The following is a 16,366-nucleotide window of genomic DNA, read 5'->3' on the forward strand; positions in this document are numbered from 1 at the left end:
CCTCTCAAAGCTACTACTGCATTAAAAACTGCTTGAACCCGCGTACTGAATAGGCGAGCGCTCCTCTCTTCTTAACCTGCATGCGCTACAGGAGCGTACTTCAGTCTCCGTTCCAACACACGGTTACATAGCTTACGGCTGATCAGCGTTAAATATTTCAGCCTTAAACTTGTCATTTTGAAAAGTTTTTGATGAAAAGAAAGCACGTTTAAAAGAAGAGAGGGAATGTTTTCTCTCCTACTTACCAAAATTTGAAGTTCAACTATTGCAGGATGGTAATGATGGTTCGATGCAGTGGTCTTCAGCACAAGTGAAGTACAGGTAAAGCACGTCTGTCGTGTTGCCGGCGTTCAGTCGCAAGGCGATGCGCACAAGTTCGTCTTTTTCCAGTGGGTGCACTGTACTAAGAACCGTTGAAGTGGTTGTGCATTATTGCCTGTCGACGGCTTTCAACTTATATCTTGAGGGACTCACACCTAATGAAATCACAAGTGTCGCAGGCCGGACGGACGACGTGAATGCGGCTGTTAGAAAGAGATTAAGAGGCACGCAAAAGAGGCACGCCTTGCGTAGTCCGCAAGGTAGAACGTCTGGTCGAGATGACAGAGTACTAAACTTTGCAGTCACTACAAGCGGAGTCGGCGCCTTCACTTGCCAGAAGCGATTGTCACGTAGTTCTTCTTATGTCCCGAAAGTCGGCCGCCAGTCTTCCTGGAAGATCCCGAAAAGGGTGCCAACTGCAGAAATGGACGAATGTTCAGAGCTTTGAGAAATGATAGATATATCCGTTCCGAGTGATTTCCGAAAAGCCACGCTATCTCACTGTAAAATCCCACAGTCCCAACTTACGTGCAAAGGCCAGGCGCCGCGACACACCAAGACAGCAGTGTAGGCAGCCGACGTGGGAAGATTTAAAGAGCAGTTGGCTTTCTCGGGCTTCGGAAATTCGCGCAAGGCGCCCGGTGCGGCAGCTTCGATGCGCGGCTGGCGAATGCGCGTGTGCGGCGGCAATCGAAGAGCCTCTGTCGCCGCCGCTACAGAGCTGCAGGTTCCGTCACGGGGAGACCAGGGGGCGCCACTGACTCGATCGCGTGCTCGAGCCCGAGCGCACCCTCCACCCACGTTCATCTTTCTCTCTCTCTCTTTCTCTCCGCTGCTGTGAGCGCGTGTGAAGCGAGAGCACTGCCCGCCTATAGCCTCTTTGACTTCACGGCGCTTTTCTTTCTTGGACATCGCTCATTCACGTTCGCCGCTTTGCACGAGTTTTGCGGTGGTGTTCTCTTTGTTCGCCACACATTCCATTGTTCAGCCGTGCATTTTTTTTCGCATGGTTGGTTTCGGTAGGTGCCGTATCATTTCCGGGTTTCCTTCTGGAATTAGGTTGCTGCTTAAAAAACGAAAACAAAAAGCGAAGTCGGGAACAGAATTGTCTGGAATGCACCAGTTCCCGATTTTCAAAGTTCAGAAATTAACGAAAGCGCAGAAGGCTTTAAAATTGTTCATAATTTTAATCACTAACTTGCAAAAAGACAAAGCCATAGGTCCGCGTACAATTCAGAATTCAGTTTTTTGAAACCGATAAAAAAATAAAGGAAAAATTTGGACTGCAGGTGCTTCGCGCCAAGGAAGAATGCTACATTGGAGATAATTCAAGCGACAAGGGTATGTTCCGTCTTCACACGAAGTTATGCGCTAAGTACTGATGCGCATGATACTCCAAGTTCAATCAGCCAAGGCTGAAACATCGAGTCATAACCATGAAGTCAACCCCGCTCAATATAAAGTTCTACAGACTAACCAATATAGCCACCTATCCATATAAAAGCTACCCTAGTCACTCGTTATTTGGGCTGCTCTGTGCTACTGTATTTATTTCGATGTGAATGACCAATGTTGTTTAGCTAGACTTCCCCTGCTAGTGCATCACCACCGCTTGCACGACAGGTACGTCTTTGCCGTGGTACGCGCCTGTTCTACAGGCAAACCACGCTTTACAGGACACGTAAGCATTGAGTTCCATTTTCAGAGGCACGTCCGCAGTATCATGATTTGTCGTACATTAATGCTATTTCTTAACTACAATACAGGGTAGCGAAAGCTCGTTCCGACCATAAAAAGCATTTGCATATTTACTTTGTCTATTGCTTTATTGTCTATTTGCTTTATTTGCCCTAAAAAAATCACTGACTACATACATTAGAAAAATTCTGTTAGTTTTAAAAGAGAAGTGAGAACTAAACGATAATGGTTTTATTCGTGTACGATGTACCTCTTTGCTTAATGGGTGTAAAAACCCAGCTTTGGACGTTTGAATGCTGAAACGTCAGCCCATAAAGACACGTACGGGGAAACGCCGTTTTAAAGTTACATGTTTGGTTTAAAGTATATTATGGCAAAAAGTATTCTCTTTATCGGATCACCGTAGTTAGAGTGGAGAAGTCACATTTGGAAAAGTCCACCTCGTCCTTCAGTTTTAGAGAGAAAGCTTTACTTGAAACCAAAGCTGTAAAAGCCGATTCATCGCTGAAGCATTGACCTTGACCTTGACCTTCAATAAATAAATATAATCAAATGATTGTCGCAGCGACTGGGATTCGAACCCACGGTGGCGCGAAAAGGTAAGCCTCGTTGGCCGCTGCAAGAAAGCACTATGCTATATCCGCAGTTTTTTTCTTTATTCCATGCAAGAACACCAACCCTGACAGGCTTCAAGTGCGACTTACACAATCACACCAGCATCCAGCTCTCACTTTTTCAGCACATCAAATTCTGGGAGACACACGCATGCATCCAGGAAAGAAAGCTAGGCAGAAGGACGATCCTGCGCAGCATATACCATCCGCACCATAGCCCACTGTTCTTTGAACAGAGACTTCGATGAACGTGGTGGTTCTGTGTGGCAATCTGTTATGCGACTCTTCCACAGGCTCAACAGACCTATGCGCACTAAATGATCACATGGATCCTTGGACCCTTCCATTGTAGGTAAAAATCTTATATCATAGGGCGTAACTTCAGTGTGTCTTTTTTGACAGACTGTTGAAGAATAACAAAAAAAACGCGGCATCGCGACAAATCACAAAGCAATGATCAATAGTTTTGGCTGTTGACATGAGCGACAGTTCACAGACCACGGCACAAAAGTCCGTTTTTCAAGAAGCCACGATTTCGCAGGTAAGGCTGACGTGCGAAGTTGAAAAAAGGTGTTTGCGGCCGCTGGAGCACACAGCCGCTGCACCCGCTTTAATACACTGTTGACTAGAAAGGAGAGGTAAGGCTGCCAATACATCGGTGCAGGAAACAACGCCTCAATCAGAATTTTTGTCATCTGTATTCTGGATAGACTGTATCGAATTTCTAAGTAAAACCGTACAGTCAGGAAATATAATGTGTCGCCGACATTTTTAAGAAAACCCCCCGAAGACCCCTCACTTTTATGACCAGTGGGCGCGAACAGAATCGACAAATGAGCACTTCATTGTCTGCTAAACATACCTAGAAGGAAGAATGGTGCGGCAAAACAGCGCTGACGGACGGGACGGAAGAAGACGAGACAGACACATGCGCATGTGTCCCGTCTTCTTCCGTCCCGTCCGTCAGCGCTGTTTTGCCTTACCATTCAACATGAACCAATCAGCCCGACTCAGCCCTCTCCTAGAAGAAAGGTTTGGTTTGCTGATTTAAAAAAGAAAGACCTTGAACCAAGCTGTCAGTTTTATACGAGATGTGATCGGCTGCGGCTAGGTGTGATCGGCTGCAGCTATGCTACAGCCGCAGCCGATCACACCTCGTATCAAACTGCAAAACACTCTCGCGCTGCGCACATGGTCGTCTTCGTCAGCTTCCATCTGTGGTGCGAACAGATCAGATCAGCTTAACCTCGTCGAGAGCCTAACGCAAGTCTAATATCATCACCAAACGTGTCCATGGCCCAGAAAAGCAAAGCCATGAGTCAGTCATGCAAAACACGTTTTCGAACTTCTACTTGGTTTCACTACGTTAAAATACTACCATTTTTTCAGCTTCAGGTTTGCCATTTTCTTAAATGGCCTAGTACGATTCACTTTGCCGCCGTAGTCACGGACTGTACCAATAACAGGTTAGGAATAGAAAAGTTGGTTGGTTTATGGGGTTTAACGTCCCAAAGCGACTGAAGCTATGAGAGACGCGGAATAGAATCGACAAATGAGCACTTTATTGTGTGCTAAACATACCTAGAAGAAAGAATGGTACGGCAAAACAGCGCTGACGGACGGGACGGAAGAAGACGAGACAGACACATGCGCATAGAAAAGTGCCGCCGGCCCTGCGCATGCTACAGCTAGTGAATACTACTTGAGAAGGAACAGATAGAACGTGCAACAGAAGACAGTAACTTTGCTAGATTAGAGTGACTAGGTAACTGTGTCATGCAGTCGAAAAAAAAGAAACTTGGAGAATTTAGCGTACATTCAGCGTCCGATGATGAAGAATCAGCAGTTATTGGGTCCTAAATAAATCTGTGGTGCACGCAGGCACCAGACGGGGTGGTTCCCTAGTTACGGGACCCATATGTTTTCAGCAGCTTCTGGCCCCTGTCCGTCAGTGCGAGCTGAATCGGTAGGGCGAGGCTGTATAACAAGGTATCCCATCGCTCAAGGGGTTGGGGATTGGGGGTGTTGTCGGGAAGGTTTTCCGATGAATAATAACGATTTTTTTGTTTTAAAATTTTAATTTTTCGTCACTTATATGACGGTGCGTTTTATAAGCCGTTTTTAACCATTGTAGGGTGGGTGGTAGGGTGGCCGTGGCTGGTCCAGGACAGGGTTATATACGAGAGATATAGGAGCGGCCTTTGCCCTGGAGTAAGAGTAGTCACGCTGGTGATGATAATGATGATGACACTGTCTAATACCAACGCTCTCCTCCATTACGCTGTTTCTTCTGCTTTACAAAAGGTTTTACTCATGTGTAGCCCCAATGTTATCAGATCAGGAAGTTACACCACGGCGGCTCTTACTATGAACTGCATCGTTAAGCTCGTGGGCATTGTAAAGATGGGGGTTTCTATCGCAACTGCAGCCACAGGCTTCTGTAAAAGAAGACTCAAAGTTTATCGCGCTATGATACTTATTACGAATTGCACATATAATTGAATTGGACTAGCTGTCGGGCTAGTTGCGGTTGTATCGTTTTCCGCAGAGCTTAGGAGCAATGGGACGGAGCACAGATAGACACGAAGACAAACAAGCGCTCGTGTCTTCGTCTCTCTTATGTGCTGTTTCATCGGGCTTTTGCGCACTGCTGAAAACGATGCAGCATAACCACGGCGAACCTGCAGGTAGATGCAGCCAATGGGAAGATCACCAGAAACAAAATGTTCTCACAAAAAGTAGAGTGCTTGGGACAGGAGACTGAGGGATGAGACGGTGGAAAGGACGGGGGGCAAGGAGCAGCGAATGATCGAACGTGAGGCTCAGACAGGTTGTATGTGATTAAAGTAAGTGAATTATAACAAGTGGTGAAAGTAAATAACTCCACAGATTTGCTTGATAACACACCTAGAGCTGCTGCATGTCTCCTTTTTCGGTCCTCTATAAAGCCGCTAAAAAAAAAAAAAATATTGTCTCGCTTCTGTGGTCATGCGCATGCACCTACCTAACGTTGACTGACGCAACGATTAGTTGCGCTTCTAATCCCCGAATGAGCGTTGGCAGTAGCTAACATCGCAGAGCTGCATACCGCCACCACGCAGCCAGCCTGCCTGCCTGCCTGCCAGCCACGCGGCAACGCTGTCGTCGGGCGCCCGGTGAAATCCTCGACAGCGTGTAATTAGGGCGGTGCTGCGGTGAAGAAGGAAATAAAAATAAAGAACAAAACGTCCTAACGCCATTAGGGCGTTCAGAAAATGTTCCCGACAAGGCGGCACCGTTGGCAGCACCCTTTCCACGCGGTTTCCACATGCAGATTTCTTCCACTGCACCTCGTACTAGCTGTCACCGACTTCGCAGTAAAAACAAGAAATCAAATAGTACGGAAAACGACGCTTTCTTGCATGTTTAAGCGCTCTCCGAACCCATCACGTCGTACCTCAGGTGAGCTTAACCACGTGCGCCCTCTCACGGTAAATGTATAAACCAGAAAAAACACAAAAAAAAAATCTACGATGACAGCAGCAGGGCACAGCAATATGGGTTGAAGCCGGCGTGGCAGCCGCGTTCTAGCCCGCACTTGTTAGCCGCCTTCTACCCCTCCACTCTCTCTCGCTACCCGCCACTACGCTCACCGGCTTGCCAATACGAGCACACACACGCGCACACGCACAAACTGGACCCGCCTTTCCTGCGGTCTGGGCCCTGCGAGGAAGTAAGCGCGAGGCATGTCGCCTCCGTTGGCTGCCAGCCAGCAATCAATCGCAGCTGCCTCGTTCAGTTTTGACGCTGCGGCGTGGAACACGGCCCTCACTAGGAGCTGCCTGCTGCACACAGGGCATTGGCGGAAGCTCCGAAACAAGGGCGAAGGCACGGACGCCGGTGGTTTCGCTGCAGCTCGGCGTGTCCGCGTCGATGACGAAATTTTGCTTAGTTTCTTCGACCGCTTGAAAGCTTGCCTGCTTCACTGTTTTGCTTGCAACTTGCTGTGCAGCGTCGCATTTTCAATCCGCTGTCCTCAACCAGAACGATGCACTCCGTCGTCGCTGTTTGTGCGCAAGCTATATTTTTAAAGCAAAAATCAATTCTACAGCGTGCGCATCATATTTAAACAGCACCTTTCCTTTGTCCGCACCGCACAGCACGTAAATAATCCAGCGTTATGCTTGGTTGGATAACAAGACCGCCCATGTCATTTTAAGCTTACATGGCACGTTCATTGTAGTCTGCATATACGGAGGCTGGGTATATATCGATTGACTGATCTATCGATATATCAATCAACCAATCAAGCAGTCACTCAATCAATTGATTAATCGATCACTCTTGCCAAAATTAATTATGATGGTTTATTTCAGAGGGAACGACCATTTTTGACGTTAGGCATGCTCAAAACAGGGGAAGCTACCTTGGGGTCATCCGGCCTGGGGTTTTGCTGAGGCACGTTCGGGAAAATACGCTTGAAGAATTGGAAGAAATTTTTCCCCGTCTCAAAGAACGTTAACGCGAAGCTCGGAGTTCAGGACCTATCCAAGGAAGCGAATGTGACCCTGCAGTAGTCGGTGCGATTTCTATGTTCGTGAATTGCTTCATGTGGGTCGTGAGCGAAATCGAATCGGGGTAGGTTCCACCCAGATGAAGTCTGCCGTCTGCCGGCAATAGCTGTCGGAAGGGGATGCACGCCTATTCCCTGATATCAGTTGGCTGTACGTTTTTTCTCGTGGTAAACGATGCCTCGCGTGCCGGCGCGTCACGTACTGCGTGAATGATTACCTGCGTTTGGAAACTTTTTCTTTATTACCAAAATAATTGATGATAGTGCATTTATATTGTAAATCTGGGATATATTTAAGCACACTTAAACGTATATTCTCTTTTTCACTATGCAGAGAATATCGAAGGTCACGCGCCCTAAAAGCGCTTTGCCTGTTGACGACATGCACGCATGCACCTGTCTGCATGACCGTGTACTAAAATAAAATACTTTTTAAATTTTTAACTGTCGGCTGTGCTCGCCACGCTGCTTTCCTAGTATTTTGACGGTAACTGCCCATCGAGACGGCGAAACAGCTCTCGTTCATGAATACGTCCCTGGTCGCCCCTGCAAGAATCTTCCAATGGCGGCGCCACGTGTACCTCGCTTTTCCAAAATTTTAAGACTTATAAAAGGGTTGTTCTTGCTAATTATGACATATTTCCTAACAAGTGTACTAACCCTTCCTGTCTAGCCTGAATTAGTGTTCTTGTTTAGTATCTCTTCAAGGCTTAGGGCGCTACTGAGGAACACGCACTACTACTTGCACACTACTGAGCACAGAACGAACACTTATGCCTACAGAGAGCAACCTATTATTCCGATTTTCACCCGCCGCGGTGGCTCAGTGGTTACGGCGCTCGGCTGCTGACCCGAAAGACGCGGGTTCGATCCCGACCGCGGCAGCTGAATTTCGATGGAGTCGAAATTCTAACGGCCCGTGTGCTGTGCGATGTCAGTGCACGTTAAAGAACCCCAGGTGGTCGAAATTTCCGGAGCCCTTCACTACGGTGTCCCTCATAGCCTGAGTTGCTTCGGGACGTTAAACCCGAATAAACCAAACCAAACTTATTCTAATTTTCTTGCTATAAAGAGAGAAAAGCAGGTACGGATAAGTCACGTTTCAAACCAACACTAATGGAAAGCGTATGCGGCATGATTTGCTACCATCATCCGCCCTCCGAAAATGAGTGGATTACGAAAAAAAACTATACTGACAAACAAAACTGTGACAAATCTATGCGTGGGCAGCGAAGTAAAAGGCATAAAAAAGAGAACTGATAAACAGAGCACAAGGAGACCAAAAAGTTAACCACTTCAGCCCAACCCACCCAGCGTGATCAGTCAGGGCAGGCGTGACAGACACGCTCACGCGTCAAGCACTTCCCTATAAACGCCAAGTTCAGCTTTGGATTGTATAACCGACACTGCCAGAACACTCCCCCGCAGGGGATGCTTCATAGCTCCCGGGTGTTCGCTTTCTTGTCGGGACAAAAGGTCACGGGCCGACAATGCACGGCTTCTCGAGCGCTGACGACAGCGTCTCAAGGGTCGACTAGAGCGCGCTCCTTAGCAAAAGAAAGAGAAAAAAAAATATGCGTGGGCATAGAATGCGAACGACAGCATTCTTTACCGAGGCTGCGGCCTCTGCACGCTCGGTTCTGTATATGCGCCTGAGGAGCCCCGATTCAGCAACCCACCAAGCACAAAGCGATCCCTCGACGCCCATGCATCGGAAGCGCGATTGCCTTCCTTCTCGCCTAGTTCCGTGCCCCGAAGCAAATCTGTGCGGCTAGTGATCAGCCGACTGGCGTGTGTGTGTGATGAAGCAAACATCTTGTGTTTGCCGTCGCTCTGTTGCGTCCGATCATTCTTACCACCATTGTAGGGTCAGTTTGATTGTCCTCTACGAAGTTATGCAGCCTCCCCCTCCCCCCTAGAATGAAAAAAAAAACGATAACTTGATATCAGCATTTACTGGTGCAGAGTGAATTGCTGCCTTGATTCGGATCAATCCTTTATATGTAAAATTGGTGCACGTGGACAACCTGGTGGTTGTTTTAAACACAATAAACCAGGGTGCGAAACGGAACACAACCGGAACCCGAAGCCGGAAACGGAACCGGACTAGTGTTTTTTTCGTTGAAGTAGAACCAAGTCGAACTCTTAATTTTGTCTCCACTTTGGAACTGAACCGAACCAGAACGACTCAAAAGGACCGTTTCGAACTGGTTCGGGACTTAGTTCAGCCCCACTTTTCTTTTTTTCAAGGCATACTTCACTTTTCATACTTTTCATACTTTGCATACTTTTCTATTCCATAGAGCTAGCCCACCGAAAGATATATCTGAGAAGAACAATACTGAGGAAAAGTTTGTGCCTAGGAAGAAACCTTATTTACTCTTCTGTGATGTGCTTTCAGTAGTTCTAAAGAACTGAACGCCACATTGATGTGATATCTTCAGTTTACTAGTCTTTCCATTTCGAATGTTCGTGTGTAGTTTTAGTCGAATCGTTAACATTGCTTTAACTCATGAAGCACCGAATGAGAAAACCTTGTCTTTCGTAGTGTAATGTGCTACATAAATCTGTGAAACAGGCGCAACGACCAAAACAAGTTGTGCAACATTTACTTTCGAAGGTATTTGTTGTTTAAGACAGCAGGTTGTGAATAAGACGCCTTTCGATGGCTAAGGGACAGTTGAGCTCGGCTGCTGATCCCGAGGTCGCTGGTTCGATCCCGCGGCCTTGAAATCTTATTTCAGCGCACGTTGAAGAACCCCAGATGGTCTACGTTAAATTAGAGTCATCCACTACAGCGTCCCTGATAGGCGCCGTGTTGCTTCAACACGCCAAACCCCAAATAATACTATATATATTAAAATATAAAGGTTATGTAAAGTAGGGATTCTGAACTAATCCGAACATTGTTTGTTGCACCCAAAGGAAATAAGCAAGGAAAGCCCACTTGAGCCAGCGGTGAGGTAATTCAGAGAAAAATATTAAATAGCGATTACACAAGGAGCAATGCTGAAGTGTATGCGCTCGCTGGTAAACGATAATTATTACACCAAGAAAGGTGCAACTGCGATAACATGTAACTGCGATAAAATGACTGTGTTGTGCCGATGTGCTGAAATTGTTCTACTTATATAAAAAAAATAGTTGCGAATCGCTAGATGCAAATCCTCGCGCCTTTCTCGGTTTGCTGGACGTTGAATTCTCTGACAGCCTGCTTATACCTGCATCTTGCTGTAGCACTTAAGGTTCTTTGTATCACAGACGAGAGGCTTATAGATGATGGCGTTCTTTCGTAGATCGCTTGGACGACGGCATACGTGGAGCATTCACAGGAATCAGCCGCAGCTACATAGCCTGCAAGTGGGTGCGGTTGAAGGTAGGTGAAGCAGAGAAGGTGCTTTTTCACCAGTGAGGGCTTGGATGTGCACTCACTGAGGTGTGCATCAAGGGGATATGGGCAGTTGAGGCGCTCTTGCATAATCTAATGCCATGTTGTAGAGGTGCAGAAAGACAGGCAGAAAGGAGTGCCACAGGAACATTACCCAATCAGGAAAAAACAAACAGAGCACGAAAAGGCTGATAAGCGTATTGTCTCAGTACTGTTCGTATACTGTCACTGAGCTAAGACTCCGTAATTTTTATTGCCACTCTAACACTTCACATTCCGGGGTCCGCGACCGTACGTTTCTTTATTTTTACATCGAAACGGAAGGAAATGTTGGTGCCTGAGAGCCGCCCCAGCGGCTCGCTCACTAGAACTCGTTCAAGAACTATCACTAGAACTAACCAAATAATGCTCGGCCGTCGTCTAGGCTGGTAGCCCTCTAGCTGCCCCCTTTCTGTTGGAGATTAAATGTTTTTCCTATCCCACCAACAAAACCGTCTTTGTTCCCTGTATTCTCGTTTTTTTTTTTGTGATTTCGAAACATTTTCATGTGTTCGGAGATTTCAGGATTAAATTAACGCACATTATGTGGCATTTCCACTCATGTAAAATTTCCAGAAATTGAAGTTCAGCGCAGCTCAAGCTCAAAAGCGGAGCCTAGGCACGGAAATACAGTCACTTTCCTTGTAAAACCGCTTTTGACGGATACTGGCTGTCCGAAGCACTTCGGCAACACTGGCGCAAGCTTTTTGGTTTAGTTTATGATGATTTAACGTCCTAAAGCGACTCAGATTATGAGGAACACCATAGTGAACGGCTCCAGAAATTTAGACCATCGGGGGTTCTTTAACGAGGGTCAAACTTTCCGGAGCCTTTCACTACAGCGTCTCTCATAGCCTTCTTCAAATTTTTGTGTTTGCTAGCTGTGCATCAGTGCTGCACAGTTTCACGCTCATTATTTGGTATCTAGACTGCTGATTAAAGGTTGGTCATCATCAGCAGCAGCCCCAGCAACCTGACTACGACCACTGCAGGGCAAATGCCTCTCCCATGTCGTTCCAATTAACCCTGTTCTTTGCCAGAGTTGGCCACCGTATCCCCGCAAACTTTTTAATCTCCTCTTCCCACCTAAATATGTTTCGCCCCTCCTACGCCTGCCTTCTCTTGAATCAACTACGTTACCCTTAAGGACCAGCGGTTATCTTTCGTTCGATTACATGCCCTGCCCAAGCCCAATTCTTCTTCTTTATTTCGATTAGGATGTCATTAACCTCCGTTTGTTGCCTCTGTCCGCTTCCGGTGTCCTAGCATTGCGCTATCGTTTTTCTTTATATTGCTCGCTGCGTTGTCCTTAACTTGAGCTGAACTCTTTTCTTGAGCTTCCCCGTTTCTGGCTCATAGGTGAGTACCGGTAAGCTACAGCTGTTGTATGCTTTTCTCTTGAGGGATATTGGCAAACATTCATTCATGATCTGAGAGAACCTGCCATGTGCACTCCACCTTATTCTCATTCTTCTAGTTATTTTGCCCTCATTATTCGCATCAGCTGTCTCTGCCATTTAATTATGATTATGATGTATGTATTCTGACTGACCTAAAATAGTTCAAGTTCGCAGCCTATACATCATTTCCGGCGTACTATGGCTATGACGACATCAAGGGCTTTCGACGTTTACTCTCTTGTTAGCGTCCCCGCATACTGTACAATTTTCGCTACTGGAAAATAAAGAAGGCTATCTTCACGTCGCCTTTTCCTCTTTTTTTTTCTGGAAGTTGTGAGTACCTGGCGACTTTCACCTAAAGGAGAAGACGTGTCTGTTTCAACAGAAAGGTCACCCAATACCTCCGTCGCGCCTGAACTCAATCCACTGAAAGCCAGGAGTGATTTTTGAGCGTAAATAAAATGTGTTATTTTTGTCTGGAGATGTTTCGAAACTGCGCTATGTAAAATTCACAGCAGCCATGACTGCTGAAATCGATTGTCTGATACAGCTGTAATATTCTAAAAATTAATTTTTGACCATAGGCTGCTGCTTGGAGGTTGGCCAACTCTTTAATTCAATGCTCACATTGGCTGCGGTAACCTGGCAAAACTTCGATGGGGCCATTCATCCAACACGCTTGTCAGTTATACTCTCTTGCCCGGTATGCTCAAGTACACTCGTGCTTGAATGAAACGCCACAATTCAGAATTTTTCAGCAAAACGATAAGAGCACTGAGCCTTTTTATTTTATTTTTTTATATTCTAGTTCTGCCAACGTGTAGCTCGAAGCGAGTGGTCTTTTTAGATTTGAATCTTCTTAAACGCATAAATTACTTTACGGTCTAGCCAGACATTTAATCTGAGAACGGGTGCCAATGTCATCATAGCGTCAGCTCCGAAAATCTACAACAGGCAGCTGAAGGTTGATATTTTTTTACGACGGTGGGTAAAGGTGCGTAGGACCGATCCCGTTTATTTCATTCCGGAGTACGTAGGACGGATCAGACGAGTCCTTATTTTAGTGCAATGTTAAGAGATAGGAAGAGGGCAGAGTGGACCAGGGAACAAACGCGAGTTAATGACATCTTAGTAGGAATCAAGAGGAAGAAGTGGGCATGGGCAAGCTTGTACTGCGAGGACAAGATAGCCGATGGTTCTCGGGGTAACACAGAACGATGAATGTTATGGCGAGCAAGTGAGATAGGCAGATGAGATTAAGAAGTATGTGGGGACCGGGTGGCCGCAGCTGGCACGGTTAATAGGAGAGATATGGGAGAGGCCCTTTTAGTCAGGTTAATAATGATGATAAAGCAAAAGACACCGAATGAACCCGGAGCATTTTTTTTTCATGAATACGTCTGGTGGATCTGACAAGGGTTTTTTCAATGTCCGAGATTTTGATTCTCACTAGCCGGTCTGTTCGATTTCATTTCCAGAGCGCTCGTTTTGATTGCCACCAACATGGATGGTATACCTTTGGATGAAGACTGTATGTACTCACTTCCTGGAATGGGGTGATTGGCGTTCGGCACGAGTACTTCGAGAGCCGGAACTGAACTGCATAGTCGACTTGCTTGTCTTTTGGCTACAGTGTTGGCCGCACGTCGCAAAGTTGCGGTGCGAAATACAAAAACTCCTGGCTGTTTCCATGCCAACATGGGACATATAGACTTATCTGCTGTTTGCCGAAGTCCGCTTTGTTAACTTTGAGATTGGTTTCCATGTGGCGAGCCGCGGTCATCCATTCGAAGTCGAATGCACGTCGCATCGGTGCTGCGAATAGATTCGCGGCGTGTAGAAATGGCCGAGCTCACGATACGCTCGAACTCGCGGGTGTTTATTCTGAATAAGCGTGAACATTGAAGTCTTTTTTTTAAGCCGGGAACAGAGCACTTTCCTAGACTCCCCCCCCCCCCCCCCCCCCCCCCAAAAAAAAAAAAAAAAAAACGTTGATGTTTTTCCGAAAGTGACTCGTGCACGCTTCCGGTTTTGGGCCTTCTTCATGATATATTGTTGTGGAGCACGCCTTCGTCTCGGGAGGCGGGTGAGCTTGGTCATCGCCGCTGTGGTAACGCGTAAGCGTAAATATATTTGACGCCTTTTGCCAAGGCTGTGAAACAGAAGTTAAAAAAAAATCAAAGATGACTATTCGATTTGCCAATAAAGAAGAGCTAGCAAAATATTTCTTAAGTATCAAAAATGGGAACTCTGTAGCGCGAAATGCGTGCGCTGTGCCTGGTACGGGAAATTATGGTTATAGCTTGCTTAAATTACGAGCAGAACAATGTCATATATTACGAGACTATTTAATGAGCCAGAGTGCTCAGGCGCTAAGCAAATACACGTCTCTGCTGACGCACGTTAGCGATCTGCCGGCTCCGCCGCTTGCATGGGCGACGAACTGCGGTGCTAGCCGCCGGGCGTAAATACGGGCGTAAATACAACCGGGCCTCAATACGAAGAAGCCGAACTGTGCATGACAAACACCTCGTCTTTCTGTAGTTGCGTTGCGACATGCGACCTGCAAGATCCTGTCTGTTTCCAGGCGCTCACGTGACGCACATATGAGATTTTCTGCCATGTGCCAAAGTCCGCTCCTCAAATGTTGAGGCTCTCCTTGCGGCAAGCCTTTTGAAGCTGTTTGCGCACCGCCCCTATTCTCGTGTATGGCGACGACTGAGCGCAGGCCATTCTGGCATTCCTTCGATTGTTCGGCTCACGCTAACCGCGAAACCACGGTGGCTTAAACCAACGTTGGTTGAAACTCCATGTAAGCTAACTTTCAAGAAGAAAACAAAGATGATGCTTTGAATCTAAGACTGTGCTGCTATTTTTCTTAGATTCACAATGCGCCAACTAGCCCAAGAAGAAGTTCTGGGAAAGATGCTTAATTAGTGCTTGCCTAGTCTCCCTTAAACAACGTCGACCTGGAGGCGGATTGTTTACGAATTCGGCTTTCCGGCTGCTATCTCGTGTACTGCGGTGAGCACCTCTTCCCTTCGGCAGGCTAACCAGCCTGATCGATACAGCCAAGCCAGCGTAGACCTCCAATAGTTTTGACATGCCATTTTTCACAGCTGTGAGAAAGAAAAAAAAAATTTTAATAATGAAAATCATATTTTCCCTGCTTACGGGTATTGAAGAGCGAGCATAGAATTTCTTATGAATTACTTACCGGCAGGTGTTAGCAACGCACGGTAAGATGCGTGCTGCGGCAGGCAAGGACGCTCGATCCCTAATACCTGCGTATCCCGTTGTTTCCGCGCAAACACTTGGGACAGGTTGCATCAATTACGAGCAGATCAAGGTTAGGCAGAAGCACTTGCTGCTGAGCTATCTGTATCGTTATAAATTTGAATGGCGCAAGGGAACGAACACTAGGCGCTCCCTCTGTCTTTTTCTCTTTCTGTGTTCATTCCCTTGCGTCATTCAAACATATTTATCAATGCGGGTGATTGCAAGACTCTTTACTGAGTGCGATGCGAAGGCTCACCGTACGTCGCGTCGCCTGGCGCAGTCGTCTGTTAATAGCGGTGCTTGCCACGCGCACGGGCGTGAAGACGCCGATCTGTTTCATTCGAGGGAGTGCGGAGATGTAAGAATGGGTGACCGGACTTATTTTTCAGGTCATTGGAAGTGGCGAATATAGGTTTGAGTGGAAGTGCACGAAAACCATGAACGAAAAGCACCAACTAGCCCGCCAGAAGACTATTCATGAAAGGCATACTTATACTATAGGTTTGAGTGGAAGTGCACGAAAACCATGAACGAAAAGCACCAACTAGCCCGCCAGAAGACTATTCATGAAAGGCATACTTTCGACGTCCCTATACCCATGGGCCTACTGCAACGTCCGCCGTACCCTTGGTGAGAATCGTATCTTAAGTCGGACGTACCTTTAGACACAATTTTTTTTTATTAGTCGATGCATCAGCAAGTAAAGCTAAATATATTATAAGAGATTTCTAATCGAGCTCTGAATATTCTCAAGACAATTGCTTGCGGAACATTTATTCATCGCTTATAATCTGTAACCAAATTATACAACGTTTAACGAGGGCCTGGCTAAACGTGCCTTAAGGAAGCTGAGAGGTTATTGACTCTCACTTAAAATCAGTTTTAAGAATCGTAGCCAAGAGACACTGAACAGAGAACAAGGTGGCGTAAATCAGCAAAGTTGGATATAGCTCAAAAAGAAGCAAATGCCCAGAAAGAATACCCCCCCCCCCTTACCCCAGTATCGACGAAATTAATTTAACTATTGTCGTGACGTCTTGGGGAACCACCTTACCCTACAGCAGCCTCAACCAGG

This window comes from Amblyomma mixtum, chromosome 1 (assembly GCF_055824585.1).
Source record: "Amblyomma mixtum isolate Tamu chromosome 1, ASM5582458v1, whole genome shotgun sequence".
Taxonomy (NCBI): domain Eukaryota; kingdom Metazoa; phylum Arthropoda; class Arachnida; order Ixodida; family Ixodidae; genus Amblyomma; species Amblyomma mixtum.